Below are 26,764 nucleotides of genomic sequence, written 5' to 3'. Positions count from 1 at the left end.
GCCACATTTTATTTTGCTATATTTTTATTAATTGGAAACACATCTGAAAACGTCATGGAAACTGTTCTGAAGGTAAATGGTACCTTTCCTATCTTATATAAAAGTCTGAAAGTCAGTTTGAGGAAACAATTGGTCTGTCACATTCACCAAAGGGATATTATTAGTTCTTAAAATCTAGGGGATTGGACAGCCTATTTAAACATATCTAGAATGCCTTTTCATGGCCCAATGTTATTTATTTATGTACCATAAATAATATCTATTATTTACACTCTATTTGCATTTTGGGTTTTTGACGGAGTCTCCACAGTAACACATATTCTACAAGCACTTGGCTAGAGGCAATTCCTCTTCTGAGGAATTTACAAATAGAGAAGACAAATGGCCAAGAACAGGCAGCATACAAAAAAGTTGTCGAAGATGAATGTCTTTACAGTTACAGTTTTAATGGATTTTCCTTATACTTACAACATCCCTCACTGACTATATCTCCAGCCCTACGTTCATCGGGATTTCATAGAATCATTAAGGTTGAAAAAGACCCCAAAGATCATCCAGATCAACTGTCCATCTACCACCAATACTGCCCACTAAATTATGGTCTTTACTACCACGTCCAGGGACGGTGATTCCACCACCTCCCTGGGCAGCCTGTTCCAATACCTCACCAGTCTTTTTTCCTGACATCCAACCTGAACCTTCAGTGGCACAGCTTGAGGCCATTCTCTCTCACCCAATTACTAGTTATCTGGGAAAAGAGGCCGACCCACATCTCACTACAACCTCCTTTCAGGTTGTTGTAGAGAACTATGAGGTTTCCCCTGAACCTCCTCCAGAGTAAACAGTCCCAAATCCTAATACATGCAGCAGCAATAGACTTGGCAGTGCAGTCCATCAGTCCATGCCAGCCTTTTTGTCTCTTCCTAGGAGGCTTAAGGGTTTTTCGACCTCTCTCTGCTTGTGGAGCTCAGGGCAGGAGGCTTCCTTCTTTCCACCCCAGAGCACAGTGGCACGGTGATTGCACGATCCTTGCAGCACTGGCCACCACTGGAATCGGTCCTTTGTCTTCCAGCATGGCTCTGCCACCCCTCTCCCTACTTTCAAGGAGCAGGAAACTTTCCTGGCATGCCCTTCACCTGCCTATGAAACAGGCTGGCCAGAAGGAGCAATTGTGACCTGACATGAAAAGACCAGAAACTTGAACCTGTTCTTTGCTCCTTTACTAAATCTAGGAAGTGACAGAAGCACACACCCCTCCTGACAAAGTCTGAGGGTCTCTAGTGACATTTATGTCACTGGAAAGGCATATAATATGTACACTGTGGTTTAATTTTATCTTAATGAAACAATATACATATAAAACTATCCATTAAATATAAAACAGTAAAGTAATTTGCAAATTTTCCTACGGCATAATAAATTAAGCATGGAGAGCACTAAGGAATGCAATTTGCAGTCATTTATAATGCAGTGTTTTATGTTAATAATTCAAAATCACATGCTATTTGGAGACACTTCTAATTAATGTATTTATGAAATTGTGAACTGTGACTGTTTTGGTTCCATTTAGCTAAACATTTCAACAGAATGCGCTTGCTGTTGTTTTGTGTTTGCTTAATGGCACCGGCAAGCATCAAATGTACAACTGGGGAAAGCTGGGGGTGGTGTCTGTTGTGGCTTTTTTCACGGGTTTGTGTTTTTGTGCTGCGTACATGCATGGGATTGCACTCCCGATCTCACAAAGGGAAGGAAAGTTCTGAAATAATTTGAGGAGGAAACAAGGAAAGGAAAGTTTTATGGATGAATAATTAATTGCGAGAAAAGTTCAATACCTTCCTAAAGAATTACTAAGATATTCAGTACAATATTCCGTATTCTTCACGTAGCAGATCTGTATACAGTGACATTTCTCTTGACTGGTTAATTATGACTGATACAGCTCATAAATTTGTATTCATACTTTATTTTGATATTATTCAGCTTTCTCATCAGGCTAAGTATTTGTCATGCTGCTTCTTTATCGGAGCGCTATGAAGAATGTCATGCTTCTCCAGAAAGTTACTCTCCTGGGAGGAGGCTTGCGGAGATTTGGGGGTATTTTGAAATTTAAAGTACTGTAAAAAAACATACATATCAGAATTTTTTAGTGCATTATTACAAGTCAAGATCCAGATTCTGAAAATGGCTCGAAATGAATGGGTTCTAGGCATGCAGAGCCAGATGCTAACTGTAAACTGTTGTAGCTCTGCATAGGAAAGTGAAGGGAAAACTCTTGAAATAATTTTCTACGAAAAACACATAGTAAGGAAAAAAAAAGAAGGAAATAAAAAGAAGAATATAAAAGGAAACCCGAAACTCCTCAAACTCATAGTAAATGGATGTGAGAAGAGGTCTAATGCGCCATATGTGGCTCTGTCCACCTCTTCCAACACTGTTCTGAGACTTCAGCAAGCCACTAAATCAGAATTTTCCTTTCACCTAGCAGCTTCCAAGCTCCCTTGCAGACTGGAACTTCATGCTGAATGTTTTATTTCACCAGTGTAATTTCTGTATGATCATTGTTCTTCTTTCTTGGTCGCTTGTCTTTTTGCCATTTTTTTTCTGAAAGCTTGGGATAATATGTATATGGGTGGGAAAATATTTTAAAAGTTCTCATGGCCTTTAGCTGCAGCCTTGGAAATGGACCAATGTAATCATTAAGCTGAGAATTAAAGCTGGATTTTGACTACTTGGTGTAATTTATGTTTTAAAGAAAGTAGGAACTGCTATGATTTAAGAAGCAGTATGGGTCTCTAGGACCTAGCTCCCCATTGCTTGCCTTCATCTACTTTGGTCTACCAAGTCTTTTAATTTCCTTGATATCCAATAACAAATTTTGGCAACACAATAAATTAGCTGAGGGATAATCTTTTCGATCACACTGTAGTAACCTACTTCTTATTCAAATGAAAAGTATACCCTTATCATATCCATTTCTTCCTTTCTGTCCACTACACGTGCATTTTTATGTATTTGTCTGTTTCTGTTTCTAGTCTCAGACTCAACAGGAATTGCCTGGAATTAATGAACGTAAAGATTCAGCTTTGAGTCATCTTCTAGGTATGTTGCTTTATTTAAATGTTTTTTCTTGCTGGATTTTAAAATAGAATTTCTCTTTCACTAAATGAGATTGATTTGGGAGATTCCACAAACGAGATTTATATATCTGGGTGAAAACTTTTATCCAAGCTCTGCTCTTTCAGAACATCTGCTACTTTAAAAAGCTTTTGGTGCCTATCACAGGGACCTAAGACACTGGAAATGTCTGTGGTGTAACAGTACAGGATTTACAGTGATGTGGGGGACCTGGAGACATACTGTGAGATATGGGGCATATGGAATAGATGTGTTGTGGACTTTTCCAACTAATCAGCTAATACCTGTCTGCCAGCAACCACGGTGGTCTGGTACAAAGATCCAGATTTATTTCAAGCTTTATGCTCCCAGGTTTATGGCTGAATCTAAATTTTATGGTTTGTGCCCATCTCTAAAATTAATCTACAGTAACACGGAAGGAAAGTGCCTTTGCTTTTCCTTCCAGTTTGGTGCAATATTTTTGCTTTATTGTGAGGCATGGTGACTGCTTACAGCTTCTGTTTCAGCCCTGTGGTATTTTGGCATTCACAAGACTAGTAGAAAACTTGCTTTAAAAATCCCATTTCCAATGGTGGGAAAATGGCAACACTTGGGAACATGTGCACTTTCCTTTTTTCTTGTAATTCGTCTAGTGTGATTTACAGACTGAATCTACAGCTGTCTGTGGTTAAATGCTATTTATTAAAGGTACTCTAAAATGGCAACAACAGCAACAAAAAAACCCAAACCACAGAAAAAAACAAACCCACTGCTCTGTGCAAAGTAAAATTGACATTTTAATAATCATACCCAGCAGTTGTTACTGAACTGATTAGTTAAAAAAAACACCCTTAAACTTCAGATTAGTTTGTATGAAAGTTATGTTTTTCTTTTCCAAAACATACATGTGAAAATTAAGAGTATGTATACCAAAGTCAGTTCAGTAACAACTGCTCGGTATGATTAGAATCCTATACCTTTTAAAATTTGTATTAACATCATGCTGATTTTTTCACATCTTACTATCATATGATAGGAATTGTTTGTGTGCCTGAGTATAAATACCTCAGCATTTATCAAGCAAGAGTTAAATTAATCAATATGTTCTGAAAAGATTGAGGGTAACAAGCAAATTTAATGAGGATATTAAAGCCCCATTGCTTTACCTCCTTCTCAACTGGATGCAGTTCTTCAGGACTTCTAAGATACCGGATGCAGGGGTTTAAAAGGTACCAAAGAAAGATGGGAAACTGAAGTAAGAGGACTTGGCTTGTAAGAGGATGTGCCTATCCTCATTTCTGCTCCAGCCCAGAACTGTAATTCTAATCAATAAGATACTCTGGAGGAAGTGTAGTAGTATAAGCTCAGTCCAGAGATAAAGTGTGTGGAAAAAGAGTAAGAAATATTGTGAATGATCTTGACTGGCATATAACAATTCTAGTATAGAACAGATCTTGGGAAGGGGAAAGTTTTAGGGCTAGAGACTGAAGAAGAAGCAGAAGCTCTTCTGACATGTGAATCTAGAAAAACTCTACATTTAATGCAAGTTCAGGGGATTTTGGTACATCGCTACCACAGAAAGGTAAAATAATCATACAGTAGAAGAAAATTCAGCACCTGCTGTGAAGGCAGCATTGTAAAAGGAAGAGGATTTTGCCACAGAGCCTAACCCAGCTCGCAGTGTGTACCCTGGGAATTGAATACAGCCTTTTCAAGTCAGAGCAAAAGAAAGTTTCCAAGCTGTTCTCAATACTTTTATAGTGACAAACAAAGCTACCAGGTAAGGCATAAGCAAAAAAACAAAACCAACAACAGCGACAAACAGATACAGTAATTACTGGTAGTGTACAAAGTTGTTTAGCAGCAGGCAACAACAAAAACCGCACACAAATCCTCTGCTGAATCGCTGAGCATTCATTTCAGCAATGTTTGTGACCCTGCTACATCTGCTTGCCACATACGTTGTGCAAAGGAGCTGCAGCAGGCTGAGTATTTCAGGAAAGTGGACTTCAAGTGCCAGGCTTCTGGTATTCTCTGTAAGAGAAGTCAGAACACCCAGGGAGGAGTTTTAAGAAGCGTTAAGCAAACTTGAAAAACTGGGGAAAACCACTGAATTGATACTGTGTTCTGGGTTACGTCCTCAGCTCTTTCCCCATCGCTTTGCTAAAGGGAACATGGAATCTCTTAAAGCATTTCTCTCCGTCTATCTTGCCTGTGGTCTCCTTCTGTTTAAGTTTAACCATGTGGGATATGCCAGGTATTAAGAATGAATGGAAGGGACAGAGGGAGGCTTCCCACGGCTGCACTGTGTTGGTAGCTCAGGGGGTTAACAGCCGCCAGAGACACAGTGAGGTCATGGAAAAATCTTGGGCAATCCTAAAGGACTGGGAGAAACCAGGCTGGACAGAAAACCCACCAACTTTCCTCTCTCTTGGGCATTCACACTGCCAAGTAACTTATTTTACGTCTATCTATGATGCGAAAGCGTTGTGAAATGTAGCTCACTTGCTAAACATTGTTTTGATGCGTTGTTTGGGACACAGGGAAAGAGAAACGGCCTGCATTCAATCTCTATTAAAGCAGAGAAACGTCTTCCACAGAATTTATTTTCAGAAGCTTTGCGCTAACTTCATTTTCTTATTAGCTGAAATTGCTAGTGAGCCAGTTTTGGTAATGATGCTAAATGAGTTCATGGAAAATGTGTGTCCGTCTGTGTGTGCTCAGTGAATCGCCTGTTGTTGTGTCAGCTCGGAGAGAACAGATCTTTACTGTGGGATCTGAGGAGCTGGGATTATCTTCGTGATAATTTACGTGGGAAAAAATGTTATATATAATTACTGAAAGCAAAATAGGAAGATAGCATGAAAGTTACAGGTAATTACAGTGGCAGGGAAAAAGGAATTCATAAACTGATGTTAGTATTTGTGACGGTGGAAATCGAGGCCAAAAAGAGCAGGGAGATGGGGTGTTGATTTTTTTGAGAATCAGAAGTCCAAAAGAATTGTTTGGGAAATGTGCTTTTAGGGACGTTTTGATATCATTGTGAAACACTGATAAAAAAACTGATCCAAAACACACTGCCTCACTAGAATAGCCTCTTTACCCATCCTGGTACACTGATGTTGAAGACTGGGAGCATCAGGCTCCAGTTTTTTTCCAGAAGATCCTGATTCCCTGTTTAGAGTACATCTCTCATAATGCATTTGTAGGGACACAGTGCCCATGGCAAATCCTCAACATGAAGGAGGGGGCTGAGAGGCATCATTAGAGGCACGGGCCCAGGGGAGGTAATGTGACACTAAAAGGCAATTCATTTTAAGCTGGAACTGCCTCAGCATGAATGTTTTAGGTCAGTCCAGCAATCCAAAGAATTCTCATTTGGCACAAGAATGAGTGGTCTTTAATGCCTGTATCTGTGACAGAAAGAAAAAAAAAGAAAAAAAAAAAAGAGTGAGAAAATTTTGTCATACAGGTACATGCTGCAGACTTCAGGTCAGCCCGCTTTTGGTGGTTGCTCCCATCTCACAAAAGCTTGAAGAAACTGGGACAAGGTTAATCTGGAGGGCAGGGAAGGTTGTCTCGGCTGTAATCTGTTGAAGGAAATGCTGCAGTTTTAGTGAGCTGGGAAGAGGAGAGCTGTGTGGGATATTGGACTGCCTCTATGGGAAATGTTGGCATGGATCAGGCTATAAAGCTAGGGCCACCTGGCTGGATTTCTTTCACTAGACCGGGGCCTCTCAACAGATCTCTATTTATGCTGGTTTTACTCATATTTCTGTAAGTGAACAGGGCCATGTTGCACAACACTCTGTTGTTCCCATGTACCTATCTGTACATCCCTGTTTCTGATAACTCTGCTGATTTCAATCAAGTTTGACGTGGGATTAGAAGTTTCAAGATATTTTCCAGCTCATTAGCTGTGAAAAATCAAACTCAGAGCTCGACAAAATGTGATAACTGAGGACACAGGGTGGTTCATTTTGCCAGACTATGCCACTGATGTTTACTTTGCTTTCCCATTCCTCACTGAACGCTGCCTTGAAAGGTGGGTTGAAGAGCAGAAGTAGTTTCTGTAAGGAGACACTGTGGGATCTGGAGGGAGATACAAGAGGGAGTGCAGAGACACAGGATTTCACTGCTCATAGCTGGCTTACAGCACATCCCACCATCAGTGTTACTGCGTTAAGAGCCAGAAAGCACAGTGTCTGAACCTGTGCATCCCATCCAGGAGAAAGGAAAGCATCTCTTCTGCTCAACAAATTTGGTGAAAAAGTGGTGATTCTCTGTTTATGGTTACCGCCACCTTATGTGGGAAAAATAATTTCGGAAATGTTTTTATTCCTTAAAAAAGACCTAGTGCTCCATTGTTACTTGAGGGGCACAGGCCAGCGTTTGTTTTGTCTCCCCTACTGCTCTCCACTGCCTCACACACACTCTTGAAAATGTTTTGCTCTGTATTATTACCAATGGAGCATTGCTCTTGTTTTTCTCCCTCTGTAGGTACAGCACTGTTTCTCATTAGCTACATGACAGAATACTTTGCCTTCATCCAACAAGTTCTTAGTCAAAAATAAGACTTTTTTAGGAGACTGTACTCATCCTGTTAGCTGTGTAGATGCAGCTGTGTGTTACACTCTCTGTCTTCTTTGGAAACCTTATCCAAGGGGTGGAAGATACTGGGCAAAAATGGAGAGATGAAGAAAATAAAATTAAATTCTTTAAAAGCCCTAGATGCCTTTCTGCAGCGATGACCTTTGCATAGTCTCAGGGAAACTTCACACTCAATTTTGTCTTTTGGCACTGTGTTCAAGATAAACTGGAAAAATGCTAAACAGAAATGGCAGGTATCAACTTCTCCACTGCCTGCATTTGCAGGAACAACAGTGGTAGAAGGCCATGAAGAATCACAACTTGGGAATGTCCTCAGGGGCTGCTAATGTCTTCAACCTGTAAAGAGAATTCGACCAGTCATGTCATAGGAGATTCTGCTGAGTTCATTTCTTTTCATTCTCTCTATTTGTTTGTTTTTAACCTGTTCACACCACCTTTCAGTTTTTTATAATTCCTTATTATTTCTTATTTTTCTTAATTCCATTTTCACAACTAGAATGATAATTCATTAACTTCCCATTTGAATCTTTGCTCTGTGACAGCTGGACAAACTACAACATAGATGTGTCAATTCCTTGAAGCTTTTCATTTGGGATCTTGTTGTACATCCTCTATGATGACAAACACTACACAGAGTATGACTAAACTTATATAAGTAGGTTGGTTGAGAGACTATTAGAAATTGACTATAAATTTGATTTCCACTGGAAATATGTCTAGAGAAAGGTTTTTGGGGAATCATGCCTCTTAGTCTGATAGATGTGGAACATTCACAAAGTTAAGCTCCCACTGATTGGAAAAGAGGAAACATAATCCCCCCATTTTTAAGAATGGAAAAAAAGAAGATCCAGGTAACTACAGGTCAGTCAGTTTCGCCTCTGTGCCTGGCAATATCATGCAGCAGATCCTCCTGAAGGCCCTTCTAAGGCACATGAAAAGTAAAGACAAGGTAATTGGTGGTAACCAACATGGCTTTACCAACAGCCTGGAGTACTGCGTCCAGTTCTGGAGCCACCAACACAAGAAGTACATGGAATTGTTGGAGTGGATTCAGAGGAGAGCCACAGATATGACCAGAGGGCTAGAGCACCTCCCCATGAGGACAGGCTGAGAGAGCTGGGGCTCTTCAGACCGGAGAAGAGAGGGCTCCAAGGAGACCTTTTAATGGCCTGCCAGTACCCGAAGGGGGCCCTACAGGAAGACTGAGGAGGGACTTTTTATAAGGGCATGTAGCAACAGAATAAGGGAAATGGTTTTAAACTGGAAGAGGGAAGATTTAGACTAGATAATTAGGAAGAAATTCTTTACTGTGAGGGTGGTGAGACACTGAACAGGTTGCCCAGTGAGGTTGTGGATGCCCCCTCCCTGGAAATGTTCAAGGCCAGGCTGGATGGGGCTGTGAGCAACCTGGTCTAGGTGTCCCTGCCTATAGCAGGGGGTTGGAACTAAATGATCTTAAGGATCCCTTTCCCCTCAAACCATTCTATAATTCTATGATTCCAGAAATATATTTGGCCACTGGATTTCAGTAAAGGACAATTCTTGTACATCATTCTACTATGTGAATTATCCATGAGTACTGAGTGTATTTTAGAGAGGAAATATGCAAAAACATGAGAGAAATTACCATCTGACCTCTGCTCTAAACTGAACTGTGCATTAAAAATGCAATGGGAAAAGGAAAGTTTTTTCCAACTAGAATTAGTGTGAAAAAAAAAGGCTACTTCCATGCAAGTTCATGCACTAAAAGGAAGAGGAAAAATTGGGTACACATTAGGGAACAGTTATTTTTAATAATAATGCTTTTAATAACCTTCTGGCCAAAACTAATACTCTTCCTAGGTAGAGCCATAAGTACTCTTACAGCCATAGTAATCTCCAAGTGACAAAGTGAAGAAAGAGCTAGGAGAATAAAAATATCAGTTGTTGCTCAAGGATTGCTTACCTAGCTAGCCTGCACAATGAGGAAGGAAGCGAATGAGAGACTGAATTATCTCCATTATCCACAGAGTGAAACAAGCCCAGTGTCTTTTGGTACTGGTTCTGGTGAAGAAAGGTTGGAGCTCATTCACTTTGCCCTGTTCTTTGCACTACTGGCTCGAAATGTAAGTAATATGAATAGCGGTGTTAATCCTGTGAGCAATTTTATGGGGGTTTAAAGTAGCTGTAAGATTGTGGTGGCCTTATGAATTTTTTTTCTTAGTATTCTGTAGTCCAACAGTTATTCTATAATAGACATATTCTATATGTGCAGGAGGTGTAGCCTCATTTTCCTACATACAAATATATTTTCAAGAATTCTTCTGAAATAAAATTACATAAGTTTGTATCAGAATAAAATCTCTGTGTTTTAGGTGATGATATATATTTTATGAGGGATACTTAGTTGTTTTTTTTTTCTGCCACTGTTCTTTTCTTTCAGCTTTAATTTCATTTGCTTTATAAATCCCTTAGATGAAAGAATGTTTATATTTAATATATCTATTCTAGTAGAGGTTCTATGCACATTTTGAACCTGGGGATTTAGGTGGCTGTCTCTGTTTGCTGTGTGGAGAGGTATGCCTGCAAAGTCTTGGCCTGAACCACTCAGACCTGCAGGCCTGACACCTACGATTGTGCACTTCTGCTCATTTGTATGTATGCCCATTGTTCCCTTTGATTTCAGCAGCTGAGGGAGGGAATCTGATATGTGAATATGCTGCTTGGGACCAAACTGGAGGAACTCAGGCTTTGTGAATGCTACCTTTGGCTCACACAATGTTATCTAATGGTGAAATGCAAGTGCCCCATACTTTCATCCTCAGTCACAAATGTCACTGTAACATAGCTATATCCCTCCATTTTCTTGTAAGAGCTCTTAGCCAAGTCTTTGAAAGAACTGAAGTCTTTTATACCAGCAAGTAGCATCTTTATAATGCCTGGAGAACAGAAGCTTGCTGGTCCTCAAATAAAAACGAAGTAAATTCCCCCTCGTAATTAAACAATCATTATTTCCAACCCTTCTGCGTTATAATACTGTAAGGCAACATGGCAACATGTGCTTAATAGTGTTCCCCAGCACCAGTGCTTTGATGGCCTGGTTTGTCTCCTCTCACTGCAGACAGGAAGGACCATAAGCACGTCCTGCAGCAAGTGTGCCGTGCCACATGATGCAAAATGGCTTCTGCCAGTAATGCTGTAAATCTGCTTTGTTTAGCAGAGAAGCACTTCTGTGAGAGCCTTGATAAATGGTCCTGTCACGCTCGGATTAAACTATTGATTTACCAACACTCTTTGTATGTTGACCCAAGAAAACACAGTGGATGCTATTTAGAATATTACAAACCTGCCATATGCATGTTGTCTAGCCTACACTTCAACCCTATCACCTTTCAGCAGATTGCTTTAGACAAGAGATCTCATGGGCAGGGAATCTGCAATGCATATAAGCTCACTTGCTCATTTAATACAACAGAGTCCTAGACACTGACCTTGTCTATAGCTTCCAGCTTGGCAGGGCTGTAACACCACAAAGACCTGCAAATCCCTTTTTAACAAGGCTACCTGAACCCAATGGCTCACGTCCAAGCAGATGAGAACTTGAAGATGTCCAACAGACCAGTTGCTTACACTAATAAGTAGAAAATTTCCTGACGCTGCACATGCTGTTGCCTACTTATGTGATCCAGTACCAAACCACAGCATAACTGTGTGTGTTGTCAGTTCCCAAAACACTGTATGTGTTGTTGGTTTGTTGGTGAACTGTGGGAAGGTATTTTACATGGCAGATAGAGAAATACAGACATCTACCCAAGATGCCTCATGATTTCAAGCAAAAAATATATTCCATCAAAGTGGACAGTCTGAAATTGGCAATTGTGCCAATTGAGCAGCCTTCTCAGCATTTTCAGTAACTTCAGCATTAGCGGGACTCATCTCGGTGTGTTTGCTATTTCTGGGCTTTTAAATCATTTTTACAACGCTGTATGACCTGTTTCATAGAGGTGCTATTGCGTGTTTAATACCAGAAAGCAATATCAACCTTGAAAAAATATCTATTAGTAACATGTATTTGGGTACAGGGAGAAAGTAAGTAGCAACTATACCTAAATGACAGTTCAGCAAATTAATATCAATTGGAGGTTATATTCTGATGGAAGGAAAAGCAAGGATCATTCCCAACTCTGGTGTAAGCAGAACAAGAAGGTTCAGATTGATGTCAGTTTTAGGTGCAGGAGATTTCCACAAAGCAGACAGCTTGTGTCCTGACTAGAAATAGCTTGTGCATTACAAATTATACTACGTTTTACTTTGTCAGTAATAAAGGAGGAGGAATTGCACAGCAATCTATAGTAGTTACATTCAAAAGCAATAGCTTGGTAACCTGGCAAATTTGCTTATCTATTGCCTATAGATTAGCCTCAATAGATACATGTATATTTAAATATTTACAGGACCAAGGCCTTCTGCACTTCTGAGAATTTTCCATATTGTTTTTTGTGCTGCCTCATGAATGATGTAACTCAGCTCTTATCACACTGGGTCAAATGATGTCCCACTGCAGGATCTGATATTCCCCAGTACACCGTGCAATGTAACAACCTCTTCAGCTTCTAAATAGAAAGAGACGAGTGCTCTTGAAAGCTGGATGTTTTGCTGCATCGTTGTTTAAAGATTTGTAGTGCCTGTTGACATGGCAGTTAGTCACACATTATGACTTCATATAAAAATAAATAAGCACAAAAACTTTGCATCCATAATGAATTCAGTTAAAATCACCATCCTTTCATTAGCTTTACCTTCAGATCAATTGGAAACCAAACAACTAAATTCCCTGCAGAATCACCAAAAGCTAAGCCAAATAAACTTCTATCCAGTCGTCCTTTGGAGACATGCACCAATAGACAGATCAAAGGGAGGGTTTCCAGGCAAAAGTCCTTGTGCAGGAATGATAGATACAGAGATTGGGAGCCAAAGCTGCTCAGCTCCATGTATTGAGTGAGACTGGGGGGGAACACTGCAAATCCATAGACAAAGGTGTGAAATGCTCAGGGACATCACCAGCACCTTCATCAAGTGCATGGAGGAGGAGGGAAAGCAAGCCTGGGAGAGAAAGACAGGATACCAAGGTTTGCAGGAAGCCCTTGGAAGTGGCGTGTAGTTGCTGTATCACAGAGGATGCAGAAGTTTTGCATGTATCCCAGCCACACATAACAAAAGAACCCTGATTAAATGTAGAGCAGATGTGGTTTATTTTGTGAATCCTGTTTTGTAATATGAAACACACCCAGCACTGGGGACTCTGGGCACGAGAAATTAAACTCAGGGATGAAAAACACCAACCTGTTACTGTATGAGATTAGAAACGCTGCCCAGAAATCACACCAAACATTACAACAGTAAAATGAAAGCAGTCAATCAAAGTGCTGCTGGGCGAGCAGCAGATAACCCATTGTAGAGAGGGAATTATCTGCAGTCACCAATATAGCAATCTCTGAGCAGGCTCCATCCTGGCTTCAGCCTTGCAGGTTCTTCTGCTGAACAGATATCCTGAGACAGTCGATACACGAAGACAGATGGGCAAAGAACAGCAATGAAAAACACTGTCTGCTAAGGTTTATGGAAAATAATGCAAAAGGATATTCAGAAGCAAAGTCTAATTAGAAGAGTGTGTAGCTTTCTGAGTTCTTGCTATTCCTTATTTAGGCAGAAAATAAAACATTTCCCAAATTAAGGAGGGAAAATATTTCTCATGGAGAAGGCTGCTTGTCTGGATTTCATTCTCTGCTTTTGAGAATAGGGCAGGATAAATGATTTGATCTTTGTAGGCTGACTGCCAATTAAAAAAACTGCTCCAAATTCCAAATACCCAAACTGTACTTCCCAGAACCACTGTTGAAATTTTTGGTAGTGATAATCTCTGTCTCTGATTCAATAGGTTACATAAATACCTCTTACAATGGAGAATGCCATCAGAAAAAAACAGAATTTCTTGCCTCAGAAGATTCTTTAATTGTCTGTTGAAGATATTTCCTAAAAGATGATAAACCTTTTCTTCAAGCATGTCCCAAGAGTGCATTTCCACTGTCTGTTCTTTTCTGGCTGAGTCCTCATAGATAATGTTGGATATTTCCCTCCCTAAGGAACATAAGGTTTCTAATTAGTATATTTTCTCTTCCCTTTTCCTTTTCCTTTTCCTTTTCTTTTCTCTCCTTTATTTTCTTGCTTTATATAATTTTTAGTGACATTCACTTGCTCCTTCTCATCAATACCACTGCTTTTCATGTTATCTTTCTAAATTTCAGAGACAGTCCCTTTGTGTCCTCATCTTAACTTTCTGCACTGGTCACATTTGAATCTGGCTTATAAATCTTTTATATTAGTGGGATTTTAACATACGCTTTTTTGCAGCTGTTCCCTCTTCCATTTTTCCTTTAGAACTTTACATGAGAACAGAGGCATGGCAGTTCTATTGGTTTTAACCTCCTCTTCTATGTGAGTGACTGGGGTAATATCTACCATGAATGTGGCATCTAGGAAAGATATACACCCACCCTTCCTCACACAAGAAGGAATGAAGCCCAGACATGTGTTGTTGAAGAGAGGAAGCTAGACACACTGTCTAGCTGGTCCTTACACAAGACCAGTTCAAATGCCCCTGGTACAAACAGTGACAGGTTTTATAGCTCCTCTGCTCCCTGTTCCTCAATGAGTCTTTCCAGTTGCACTGATGAATGAACTTTGCCACACCATACTCACACATTTTGTGACTGGTTTATGAACCCAGGCATTTGGTACTTGAGTACTTCAACACAAATCAAATTTTAACTTAAGAAAGAGATAGAAAATGCTACTCGTTCATGGTCATCATACAAATGTAAATTTTGCTGTGTCTCTTCAGGGAGGGCTTGGCTCATGCAGGTATATAAACACCAGAGAATGTTAGCACAGACCCCAGGCTCCAGGCTTACTGCTGCTGCCCTTTACTCAGTCACCCACAGCTGCAGTAATTGGATCTTTAGGTACAGGTTAATGGGATAATTAGCCAAACGAGATCAAACCCATACGCTATGTAGAAATGAATGGTTGCTGTCCCATAGCTGCCTGTTGCATGCCGCTAGGGCAACCTGCATGTCCTTTCAGTGGGTAATAAAACAGGAGATAAATTAGATGTGAGTGATTCTGCCTGCTCACGGTGAAGACTACTTCATTTGCGTTTAAAAAAGCAAATGATACAGTTAGCAATTCTGTCTGGAAGCATATTGGCAGGAAGAGCTTCTGCTCACTGCTTTCCTGAGGCAGGCCAAGCACTCAACCTCCACAGCCTCCATTTGAGGCCATTCCTTGGGGGCAGTGCAGGAGTAGGGCTATCTGCTAACCTGTCCTCGTACAGAAGACCCTGAAGGCTCCTCATTTTTTGTGATTTTGTAATAGAACTGAAGCACGCAGTTTGGGTTGTCTGTGGATCTTGCACTTAGATCTGGAGTATTGTATCTAGGCCTGGGGCCCCTGGCACAAGAAAGACGTGGAGCTCTTGGAATGGGTCCAGACGAATGCCATTAAGATGATCAGACAGCTGGAGCACCTCTCCTATGAGGAAAGGCTGAGGGAACTGGGTTTGTTTAGCTTGGAGATGAGAAGGCTCTGGGGAGACCTCATTGTGGCCTTCCAATATTTGAAGGGAGCGTATAAACAGGAGGGGAAATGGCTGTTTATGAGGGTGGATAGTGATAGGACAAGCGGGAAAATTTAAACTAAGTTTAAACTTAAACTAAGACAGGGGAGGTTTAGGTTAGATATTAGGAGGAAGTTTTTCACAGAGGATGGTGATGCATTGGAACAGGTTGCCAAGGAGGTCATGAATGCCCTCCCTGCAGGCATTCAAGGCCAGGCTGTATTTGGCTCTGGGAAACCTGGATGGCGACACTGCACGTAGCAGGGGTTGGAACTGGATGTTCATTGTGGTCCTTTTCAACCCAGGCCATTCTATGATTCTATGATCTGTATTTCCTCCTAGGGAATGGCTAATGTGGCTCTGACCCATGAGTTGTCTCCCTAGGTTGAGGGAGGACAAGTATACATTAGGACCTATAGAGTTTCAGGAATCTTCTCAAAGGAAAAGGCTTTAAGTTTTAGTGTGTGTTTCAAGGATTACCACAAATGCTTTGCATTCAGAGTTTGCTTTTTGCATCGTACTTTTAAAGGTCTTAGAGATATGAATGGACCTACATTCTTAAAAGAGTGTTAGTAGACACTTTGTTCTCTTTACTTTGGTGGACTTTGAAGAGCACCCAGAGCAATTTGTAACATATGCTAGAGAGAGATTTTGTGATAGAGTAAGGAATGTCATCCTGTCTTCAGACTTTTATTACTGACTCAAGAGGCCATCTTCTGCAAACCAAGTGATTCATACAGAGTGATTTGAAAGGCTTCTTGTCTATTTGTCATAATTTACGACTTTTTAATGGCAAATCACAATTACTTTAAATTATTAAGCCAGAATTCCCCATAAATCTTTTCAAGCTATCTCTATTTATATCCCAGGGAGGAACCTGTTTGCTGTTTTTGTTCATTCCATTGTTGTTAATTCACAGATTATTATTAGATAGCTTTCAAATTTTTTAAATTTTGTCAGAGAGAGGATTTAGTTCACAACCTCATGGCTTTTTATTTTATTTTGCAGCCAGCCTGCCACCAGCTCTAACTCCGCCCTACACTGTAGTCATATCTGAGATTACAGTAGAAATAGTTTGATATCTATCTGTGCAGATCCATATCCTCAAGCTTATCATGTCATTCTGAGCACATAAAATACAGTTGGATTTTTCTTCCTTGCAAAATTCCCAGTGCGTCATCCCATAGCAATCTCAGCAATAACACGGCTTTGCGAAGGTATATAGAAAGCAGGGATGAAATGAACGCTCTGAAAACTTTAAAAATTAAATTAAAAATAACCAAACAGGTTGTTTACTCCCAGTAATAGAGTGTGTTTGTCAATCAGCTGGTGGATGGGAGACTTGCGGCTGAAAGCTGTGTTTTTCCTAACTGGTTCAGCCTTTCCCATACGTGACCAGCATGGATCTCAAACCTGCAAGATGCTGATAAATCTATAGGAGGCAAAGACATTCATCATCTCATAGAATGAGCTCATTGTCTAGTAGCACGAGGCCACGATGTTTGTACAGTCTTCTAAATTGATGAAAGCATTAATTACTCTGAATAATGGTAACCCTGGTATCTTGGCAGACATCTGAAACCTTGGATAATTATAGCTTCTGCTAAACAAATTTTAGTTCTTCTCCAAATTTTGAGTTTAGGGGACAGTAATAATTTTCAGATAAACCAGTGACTGAGAAACCAGGAGGTGAGCAACTAGAAATTTGCCAAGCTGAAGTGACTGATGGATTGGAGAAAAGACTTTTTGTAACCACTTCTGACGAGATCATGTATTTTTCCTAACTCTGAGGGGATGGAAAGCGTTGAAATTCAGTGCAAAAGCAAATAAACTCACAAAACACACACAAATGAACACAACACAATGGAACGTGAAATAAGAAGAAAAAAAATGGAATCAGTCTTGATTAGGATTGGAAAATCTACATGTCAGCAAAAATAAACTTGTTACTTAGTAAGGCTAATAATAGATAAAGTCTCCTAAAGATAAATGGTTATCACACTTGACGAACATTTTATTAAAATGTTAATGGCCTGAGGCAAAAGCGAACTGTTCTCTTAATCTGCCAGAAGAACTGCTTTCTCAGGAATTATGTACGCCAGAGCACTTGGGAACTGAGCTGACTGCAATAAGCATGTTTGAAAATGGGAGCATCTACCGCTTGTGAAACTGTGACTAAAAGACAGTGGGTTTCACATGTCTCAAAATGGTTGTGTCCTTCTCGGCCAAACAAAACTTTGACTTGCATTTTCAAAAGAAAATCTGTTGGATTCAATTGATGAAGTCAAACAGCTGAAATGTCAGCAGCTGAAGAAAAGATTTTCTCTTTGCCTTCTCTATACAAACTGTGAAAAAGGTGTAGCTTAACAAATGCAATTGCTGTGATAGCAAACAGAATGAAAACAAGTTTTCATCAACATCTCTAAGAATGGCAAATCCATGAAGTGACATGGCAAGTATACTAAGTATTTGGTGAATTGTGATGGACTGCAGGATCACAGAATAGAATCATAGAATCACAGAATCCTTAGAGTCGGAAGGGACCTCTGAAGGCTGTCTGGTCTAAGTTCCCTGCAATGAACAGGGATGCCACAGCTGGACCATGTTGCCCAGGGCCTTATCCAGCCTCACCTTGAAAGCCTCCAGGGACGGGACATCAACCACAACGCTCAGTAACCTGTTCCAGTGCTGTTAAGTACCTTACCCTGCTCCTTGTCTGTTGTTACCAACCTGCCTGCGTGGATGATTTGTTGGTCTGAGAACATCATCAAAAAGAACTGTGCAGGATCTGGCAGAAGCTCAGCTGTACAGAGAGGCTTTTTCTACGAGCACGGTATCAGCTCAGAACACCAAGGACCTGATGAAGTCAAGTTCACATCCTACCTTTCCTTGTGACACATAAAATGCATATCCCTTAAAGCCCTCAGACACCTGAGCAACAAGAATGAAAAGGCAAAGCAGAAAAGTACATAAAAGCTGCCCTATCAATACCTGCCTAAAACCCAAATCTCCACTGCCGAAGGTTGCCTGAATTAAATGGGAATGAGTCAGATTACCCCAGTTTAACAGAGCTGAGATTGTTCCTGGCCTTAAAAAGGGAGGAATACCCTGATTTCCAAGTTTTAGTGTGGGGAATGAGAAATTTGGGACATTGGTTAAATCAGTGGTTCCACTGGTTAAACCAGTTGTTCCACCACTGAAGCCCACTCACACAAGCAGCAGGCATTCAGACTCCATGAAGTCTGGTTTGGGGAGGAGTGTAGCCAAACTTACATCCTCCTTACATCCCTGTTATTACTCAGTACTGTGACAACAATGGGGTAAGTTTTGCTGTAGGCTTTTTGGGGCAGAGGGCCCATGCTAGGCCTCTAGGAAGAGGCAAAAACCCTTGACCCAGAAGATACTGCCTATGCATCTTAAGATTGCCAGTGAGGGAATACAGGGAATCATGAGATCTTTTTTGTGGCATTTATTCTTATCGTAACCACTCTTCGTGTGTATAATATAAATACAGTTTTTAACATCGGTTTCCCACTTTTACCCAAAGACTGCAAATATTTAAAGTGAAGATTCATCCTGTCCCTTGTCATTGGGCAGAAGGCAAAAGTTTCACGGATATATACCTGATTATCAGTCTTTTGGGAAAACATGGAGCTTTTTGTAGATCTTTCTGTGCAGGCTGAATCACAGGTGACACAGACATTTTAGTGCAGGGACATAAAAGAAGATCTGTAGGGTTGCCTTGTTCTCTTTGTCACATATGTGCATGCACTTGTTATTCTTTAGCATGCGGTTTCCAGGCCAGCTATTAACCTTCCTTTAGAGAAGCTGCAATTTGCTGGGCCCAATTGATTTAACTACCTTGCTACACCTGCAGTTTGTTCAGTCATTTCCTTCCACAGCAGATATCAGTCTTCCTGAACAAATGGGAGATAACTGTCTCATGTACTTCCCTTCAGCTTTAGTATAAAAAAAGCAGTTCCTTTGTGTTTTCTATGTGAGCAGCATTCTCAGCTCTGAAGTAACTTTTCTTTGATGTAAAAATTACTGTGTAATGATTGTAGTTAAATATAATGGGACAAAAAAGCTGTTATCTGTGGGTATTTCTGCACAGTGAAATGAGCCACGTGCTCAAACATCTTTCTGTCTGCAATGATGGCACTTATTCCACCTGAGGTTCATGCTGTGCTTGGGGCAGGTGAGGTTCAAGACACCTGCTTGGAGGGAAGCTTGTGGTGCTCTGCACTGTGGCTGACTTGTCCATGCTGTGCTAGGATAGTAGGTCGTGCTAAAGCCCTACAATTGCTCTCCTTTACTAGGAGAGGCTCCAGAGCTGAGCACATCTTTCTGCTTGAGAAAGCCCCATGCATCTGCAACAGACCTGCCCTGTGCTCAGAAGACAGCGTAAGTATCTTATGTGCATCTGCCTTCTTTCGTTGTTGTTTCTTCCTTTATTTTTCCATAAAGCAGCCCTGAATGTGTGCTGCCATTTAAGCATGGCCCCACAGCCACACATGCAAAGCTGCCCTGTTCATGGGAGATGGGAGGGTAGCAGGTAACTAAGAGAGTCTTGCATGGTGGCAAGCCACCTACAGTGCTGCTCTTTCAGCCCAACGTAGATCGAGCTGTTGCTTCAAAACAAGAAGCAAAGACAAGATGCTGAATAAGTGACCACTGCACAAATTTTAACAAATAAGATTACATTTCTTGAGAGGACAAAATCACCTTTCCCTTCTAACATGGTGACTGATGTGTGGTGGTGCAAGAAGTTAAGTAGTGGTACTCTTTGGTGCTAAGTGGAGATGAGGAAGTAGCTAAAATGCTTTATTAGACTGGAGTACTTTCACACTGCAGTGTCAGGAAACAGTGTAAGCTCACAGCCCCTAGATTGGTGCTTCGTTTTTTTCTCTTTTTTTCTGTAGTTGACATCACCCATATAAAAAGTGTGCACTGGGCTGGTGCCTTTTTTTTTTTTTTTTGTCTGTTTTTGCAACAGCAGCAGTGATTTTGCAATAGCTGTAATCATTCAAAAGCAGCAACTGGAAGGGGTGCAGGATGGCAGGCTTTCAGAGGACCTCCCCAGAGTGCTGTGCATTGAGGCTGGTGTGTGTTGGGCTGCCCTGTCTGAGAGCGCAGATGTACTGGGGACCGTATGTTTTTGGGTGTGTTTTCCACTCTGGAGCCAGCAGCCACCAAGTCGCCTGGTGGGCACTGCGTCCCATGTGGCAGGGCTGGCCCATCAGCTCTCCCTGAAGATGATGGACATTTGCCTGGGGGTGCCAAGCTAGGATGACAAGGCCAGATTTTTATCAGAGCATGGAAGAGTGCTGTGTTCTTGCAGCTCTACAGCTGTCAGACCGATGCTCCCTCTTGCCTGGCCAGCTCAAGCTCTAGCATGTGAACATGTGCTCGTCTGTGCCTGGCCAAGGGTGTCCTGAAAGTGTAGAAATTAACAGCTTCCATTATGGCACTCTAACTTCCCCGTGTAGGCAAACCCTCAGAAGCCTCATTAACCTGAGTTTAGACCATAATCTGAACTTTCTGGCAAAGGTACTCCCAGACTGAACGTGGAAAATCTCTGTGATGAGCAGTAACAGTGCATATAAAATAAAATAACAGCAGGACTGGGGATAGCAATGGAACATCTTTCCTTCCAAATTGAATTGTTCAGTTCACAATGAGAAGGAATAATTATCACATTTATTGTGTTTGGCTCATTTAGGCTGGAATCTTAGGCCAGGAACCTTTCTTTTTACATTTCTGTAAATGTTGTCCATGTATGGCTGTGTCAGCACTGATTGTGCTATCACGTAGGTACCACAGCTGTCTGTCTGAATTGGAAATGCAAACTAGAATAAGCCTTTTACGTTATTTCTACAGAATATTGCTCTTGAATGCAGTAGGGACAGAAGCATGGAGTAAAACTGTTTCCTTTTGTACATGGTGCACATTTACTCTTGGAATCCAGAACAAGATGTGTTGAGACCGTGGACACAAGGAGGTTCCAAGATCTGTATGACATTTGCCAAGTGACATATGTGAGGCTGGCATGTGGCATAACAGGACCAGAGTAGGAGATGGTAAGGCTTGTGGAAGAGTCCGGTGTTTTATACCAGAGTGGGGTGAGCAGAAGATAAATACCTAGTGTGGAGAGGACAGGTACATTCAGTTTATTTATCCGAGTCTGTGTGAGACTGCATGTAACAAACGCTGCATGTTTTTAAGAGCTATTCATTTAAACACTGAAATAGAGGTTCTCTCAAAGATATCAGTAACAGATTCATGCTCCACTTTTGGAAATTTGGTTTCGCAATGGGAGAGGATTAGGATAAAATATGCTAGAGGTGGAGAAACTCAGCCACTTCTGCAGGTTCTGGAAACTAAGTCAACATTTCTATGAACTGAGTCAGGTCCTTTTCATCTAATTCTTTGAATTTTTCTTTTCTATAAGGAGAGAGAGAGAAAATACCCATTAACCAATGTGTAAAAAATGCAGTGTTAAATGAGGGATAATACATACTTCAAGTGCTAAGAAAAATTCTGGGAGAAGGCAGATTCTAGCTTGATTAGGATGAGATCAGATCTTTTATACAGAAGCCCTTCAAGGGGTAGAGGTTGGTGCTACCTCTCATGATTTTCACTTGGAATTCTTGTTATTAGAAAACCTGTCTATATCCAGACAGAGACTGGACCGTCATCAATACCAAAATGTATGTGTGGCAGTTTTTGGATAGAAAAAACAGAAAATGGTCTATCTGGCTAGTGAAAGCAGTATTAAAAGCCAGTTAAATGAAACTTCAATATATCATAATAGGAAGTTGAGGTGAACCAGAACACAGGAGAGAGGAAGAAAATATAATGAAAAATGACGTTTGCAAATTCACTGGATATGCAGAATATGGTGACCATAATGTCTGACTGTCCTAATGTCCTAATCCATGGAAGGTAGACAGGGATATTTCAGAGAAGAGTTATATTAAAAAGACACTGATAGTATTTGGGGTTTTGTTTCCTCTTATGACTAATTGGCTCTGTTACTCACCATGCATAAGTCCGTATTACCCTTGTTTCTGCACAAGGAATGAACAAAGCTCACCACTTCAACATAAGAAAAATGAGAGTGGGTGACGCATGCAAGCCTGATGGTGTTGAGGCAAAGATCTCTTAGGAGCATGGGACAGGGTGAAACCACTCTGGCAGAAATGCTGGGCTCCCTGCTATTGTGGCCAGCCACATGAGAGATGGCTACTCGGGAATGTCAGCAGGAAAACCCCACTCCCCACAGCACTTCAAACTAAAAGCCACAAAATGCTTTATCATACCCGCTTAGATGACTAACTTAGATAACACTTGACGTCTACACTGAACCACAGGTCAAGACCAGTCCAGACTTGGTGTGGTGGCCTAGGTACCATATAGGATAGATATACACGCACTGTATGCAGGTCAATATTTAAGTTCTTCCGTTTGAGATGGTTTGCTTAAATAGCATTTTAAAGAAACATACAGTTTCTTGAATCAACCGTTGAAAAAACAAACAAAACAAAAATAAGCTATCAAAGCCAAATCCTATTTTTTCTCTGCTAATTTACTAGGTTCTTTGTTGAACATCACCAGGACCTGGTTATTTTCCCTATGCCATCTTGTGGAATTACACATTAAATATAACTTGTACCACATTTTGAGAGTTGCTTCTTTAACAAAAATGTGTTTGTGCAGGTATGGAGGTAGATGCTGAGCAGAGACTAATCTCCTTGAGAAGGCAGAAGCAGGCTTTCTGCTGCCAGGAGCAGTGCTATGTCACTCTGGGAGTGCAGAGTTGGTGAAATTTAAAGGCAGAACAATTCCCATGCCATCCTCATCACCAAGAGGAAATTCTTGGCAGCTCAGATGGCAGGTCATAAATTCTCCTTCACCAGTTTGGGGGCTTGATCATTCTTTTGTGTTCTGCTGGAAACATTACTTATGAGAATTGGGGCATTTTAATTTGGCTGTGCTACCACTTTATTAATATTTGAACATCTCACTGTTTTCTGTCTTGGCACAATGGGATCCACAAAAATGGGCTAAAAGAAAAAATGCTCCCCTCCCTGGCATCAGATTCCTGCCCTTTTATTTTTAATTACTTTGAATTATTTCTGGAACTTTTTATGCCATTTTGACAGCACAAAAAAAGAAAGAAAAAAAAGGGTTGACTATAAGAAATAATACTATAGAATGTAAGAAAATGTGGCTCTACAGTTTTGTCCAGAGACAGCATCAAACATGCAAGGGACAGACCCTTGCCAATTTATCCATTATATCCTGGCATAACAATGATCCATTAGCCTGAGCAAGGCCTGTGTGAACTGCGTGCACATTTGGCTAAGCCCACTCAGTTTATTTAGCCTCTGGTGTGCTCTGGATTAAAGCAGACACTCATTAGAGAAGAGTGTTTCTTTCACAAATGCTGTTTTTCATCATCTGAAAGAAGTGGCAGAGCTTTTCAAAAGCCTTTGGTACTTAAGGACAAATGCTCCCTGCTCCTTGCCAGCGTTCATCAAAGATTCGGTAGATTTTAACCGTTCCTGTTTCTAAAAGCAGAAGTTGATCCTGAGTCTGAAAGAATAAGTCCAGAACTGAGGATCGTTGCACACCTTGAGCTGGGATTTGCCACTGCACTGCTCTTACCCAGCAGCTTTCTGTAGCCCTGCAGCTCAGCCCCCTGGTGTTTCTGAAGCATGCTTCAAGATCCCCAAGGAACAGCTACCTTGAGCAACAGGGCAGACCAGCTCAGTGGCTTTGCAGGAGGGCTCGGTCAGCAAATCAAGCATTAGAAGGAAACAACATCCTAGAATAATTAGTAATTGTCTGACTGTAAAATGTAGAGGACCTGATCCTCAGGGTTGCTGCAGCATCTTCGCAGTGACCATGTAAAGAGTCCTACAGCACCCATTTCATCTCCATTCATGTCCCTTTTAAGCACTCAAACTTCAGACCCCTTTCCAGAAGAAGAGGGAACGCACTGCATGTGACAGAGAAACATAACATTTATTTCCTTAAAAAAAAATAAATAAAAAATCATAGAATCACAGAATTGCCCAGATTGGAAAAGACCTTAAAGATCATTGAGTCCATCTGACCATACTACCCTAACAACCCTCCACTAAATCATGTCCCTGGGCATCACATCCAAAAGGTTTTTAAACACAAAACTTACCTTCTTTTGAAATCATATACTTTGCAGATCCAGACACAAATAATAATGTCTAATGAAAGCAAGAACACACGGATTTAGAACTACTGTTCCCCAGCACATAAGTGATCTGCTTTCCTACAATGCGAGGAGCACTAAGTCTGTGAATGGTGTACCATGTATTTTACTGTGAGAGGATGAGGGTTATAGCAAGAGGTCCTGAAGAACATGGATTGCCTATACACATCACAATGTGGTATAATTCCCCTTCCCACAGGACCTGGGGATGGGGTGGGACCTGGGTGATGTGATGAAGCTTTCTGATGGCAAGGTGTGACCAGGTGCAGCCTCTATCTCCATCCATGAGAAATTACCAGGTGGAAACAGGGTCAAAGCCAGGCCTAAGTGAAAGAGCTGCCTGGCAGTTAGCAAACAAACTGTTTAAAACTCATTACCTCCTAATATCAGAGCTTAAACTGCTTTTAAAAAATGCCACTACGGAAGACAAAATGCACACATATCATCTAAGGCATGCCCTACCTAACTTCAGTCTGTTTGTGGAGAGGAAGGCAATGCTAGAGAACACCTCTTCCAGGCTGATATTGGTATGGCTTTCTAGTGATGTCTGTCTTCCTTCGTTCCTCTTAACAGAGGCAAAGAGATCAGTGCCTACAGGCAGCTGGTATGAGTTCAGGCCATCACCCTCTCCCTGCCAGCAGGGCTAGAAGGCATTTCAAAATGGCATATCTGGTGTGGTGGGCCTAAGCCAGCAGAATGGTAAGCACATCTGGCTGCTTGTGTTGCCTCTCATCCCTCAGCATTCAGAAATGGGTGGGAGTCTGGCTGGAGCAGGCTCTGCTGATCTGTGCAGACGGATGGGAGGTTTCTGTACACATTCACTCCTCTGAGAGACTTTTCCTCTTTGTTCTCCTGGTTACTTCCACCTCTGCCCCTAACTTCACTTCTGTATGCTCCAGCACTGATGGTATCCGAAGCAGCTGATGGATAGAGAAGTGCAGCAGTAACTTTATTTACTACTTCATTTGCTTGAACAGTTTTGGTAGAAATCTGAAAAATGGCCTTGTACCCTGGGCCTATTGACATGGTTTGTTTTGCAAGTTGGGGAAACAACCACGAATTTCATGCCTTGATGATACACAACACTTCTGACAGCAGAAAGAGGACACAACATATTAAACATGGCTTGGGCTGCAGGCAAATAACTGTTGAGCTGAAAGGCAGTGCAGGGCTTCCTGTGCCAGAGAGAGAGCTGTTGGGTACGCATGAGGCAGAGGGAACAGGAGCAGCAATTCACCTGGATGCTCTCCTCATCATCTCCTTCACTGTCTGGAGAATTTCAGATCCAGGCTGGTCAGGGCTCTGAGCTACCTGACCTAGCTGTGCATGTCCCCTGTTCTTTGCGGGGGAATTGGACTTGGTGACATTTAAGTCTCTTCCAACTCAAACGATTTTATGATCATCACTAATAACTGGTCCCATCACTTAATTTCCTTGAAGGAAAGCTTGAAATCTCCTCTTCGCCCTTAGCATCTGCCATGTGAAGCCAATGGAAAACTTTTCACCGCCTTTGTAGTGAGATTCATTTCTTATTTCAGGTTTTGAAGAGGCAGATTTGTGCAGCCTAATTTCAGTGTTGGGATGTCTGCACAGCAAGGAGGGAGGGAGCTTCGCTCTTTTCCAACACACAATAGCACACAGAAAGATGGGCATTTCAGATGATTGGCTTAAAAGAGCTATCCTATAACGGCATCACAATTACAAGCCTGCAGGGAAAATTTCTGGGCTTTTGTGTAAAATGGAGCAAGGAACACAAAAAGATTTTACTGAGTTACAGTGCCAGGTTTCACTTACCCGTTCTGCAGGAAAGCCAATAATAGGGCTTAAGTAAAAGTATTTCCAGCACTGAGCCTGTATACAGAATGGGTGGACATACAGGAGTGAGGCAGGAAACAGAAAGGGAAAGGGAAGGAGGTGAAATACAGGGACACTCTGTCACCTATAACCATCCCAACAGAGAGCAGCCAGGCTGGCCAGGAGGAGCAGAGAGACCTTCTGGGCAAATAAGGGTGGTGTGATGCTAAGTAAAAGAATATTTTTAAAAAGGAAAATAAAGGGAGAGTGAAATCAGCTGCCAAGGAATGCTGGGGCCAGAAAAAGCAACAAAGGCCTATTTTTAATTTAACTTTTTT

The 26,764-nt window shown here is 41.3% G+C and overlaps 1 long non-coding RNA gene across 1 annotated transcript in view; it reads left to right on the top strand.

Moving 5' to 3' along the window:
- LOC116216418 overlaps nt 1-9,849 on the top strand; it is a 28,411-nt gene extending 18,562 nt beyond the window's left edge. Inside the window, exons 4-5 of the long non-coding RNA XR_004159106.1 lie at nt 3,033-3,099; nt 9,735-9,849. This is a non-coding gene — a long non-coding RNA (uncharacterized LOC116216418). The remainder of the gene's footprint in view (nt 1-3,032; nt 3,100-9,734) is intronic.
- Nucleotides 9,850-26,764: the final 16,915 nt, after the last annotated feature.

Source organism: Meleagris gallopavo, chromosome 3 (genome assembly GCF_000146605.3).
Source record: "Meleagris gallopavo isolate NT-WF06-2002-E0010 breed Aviagen turkey brand Nicholas breeding stock chromosome 3, Turkey_5.1, whole genome shotgun sequence".
Taxonomy (NCBI): Eukaryota; Metazoa; Chordata; class Aves; order Galliformes; family Phasianidae; genus Meleagris; species Meleagris gallopavo.
This window is presented reverse-complemented; position numbering and strand designations above follow the sequence as displayed.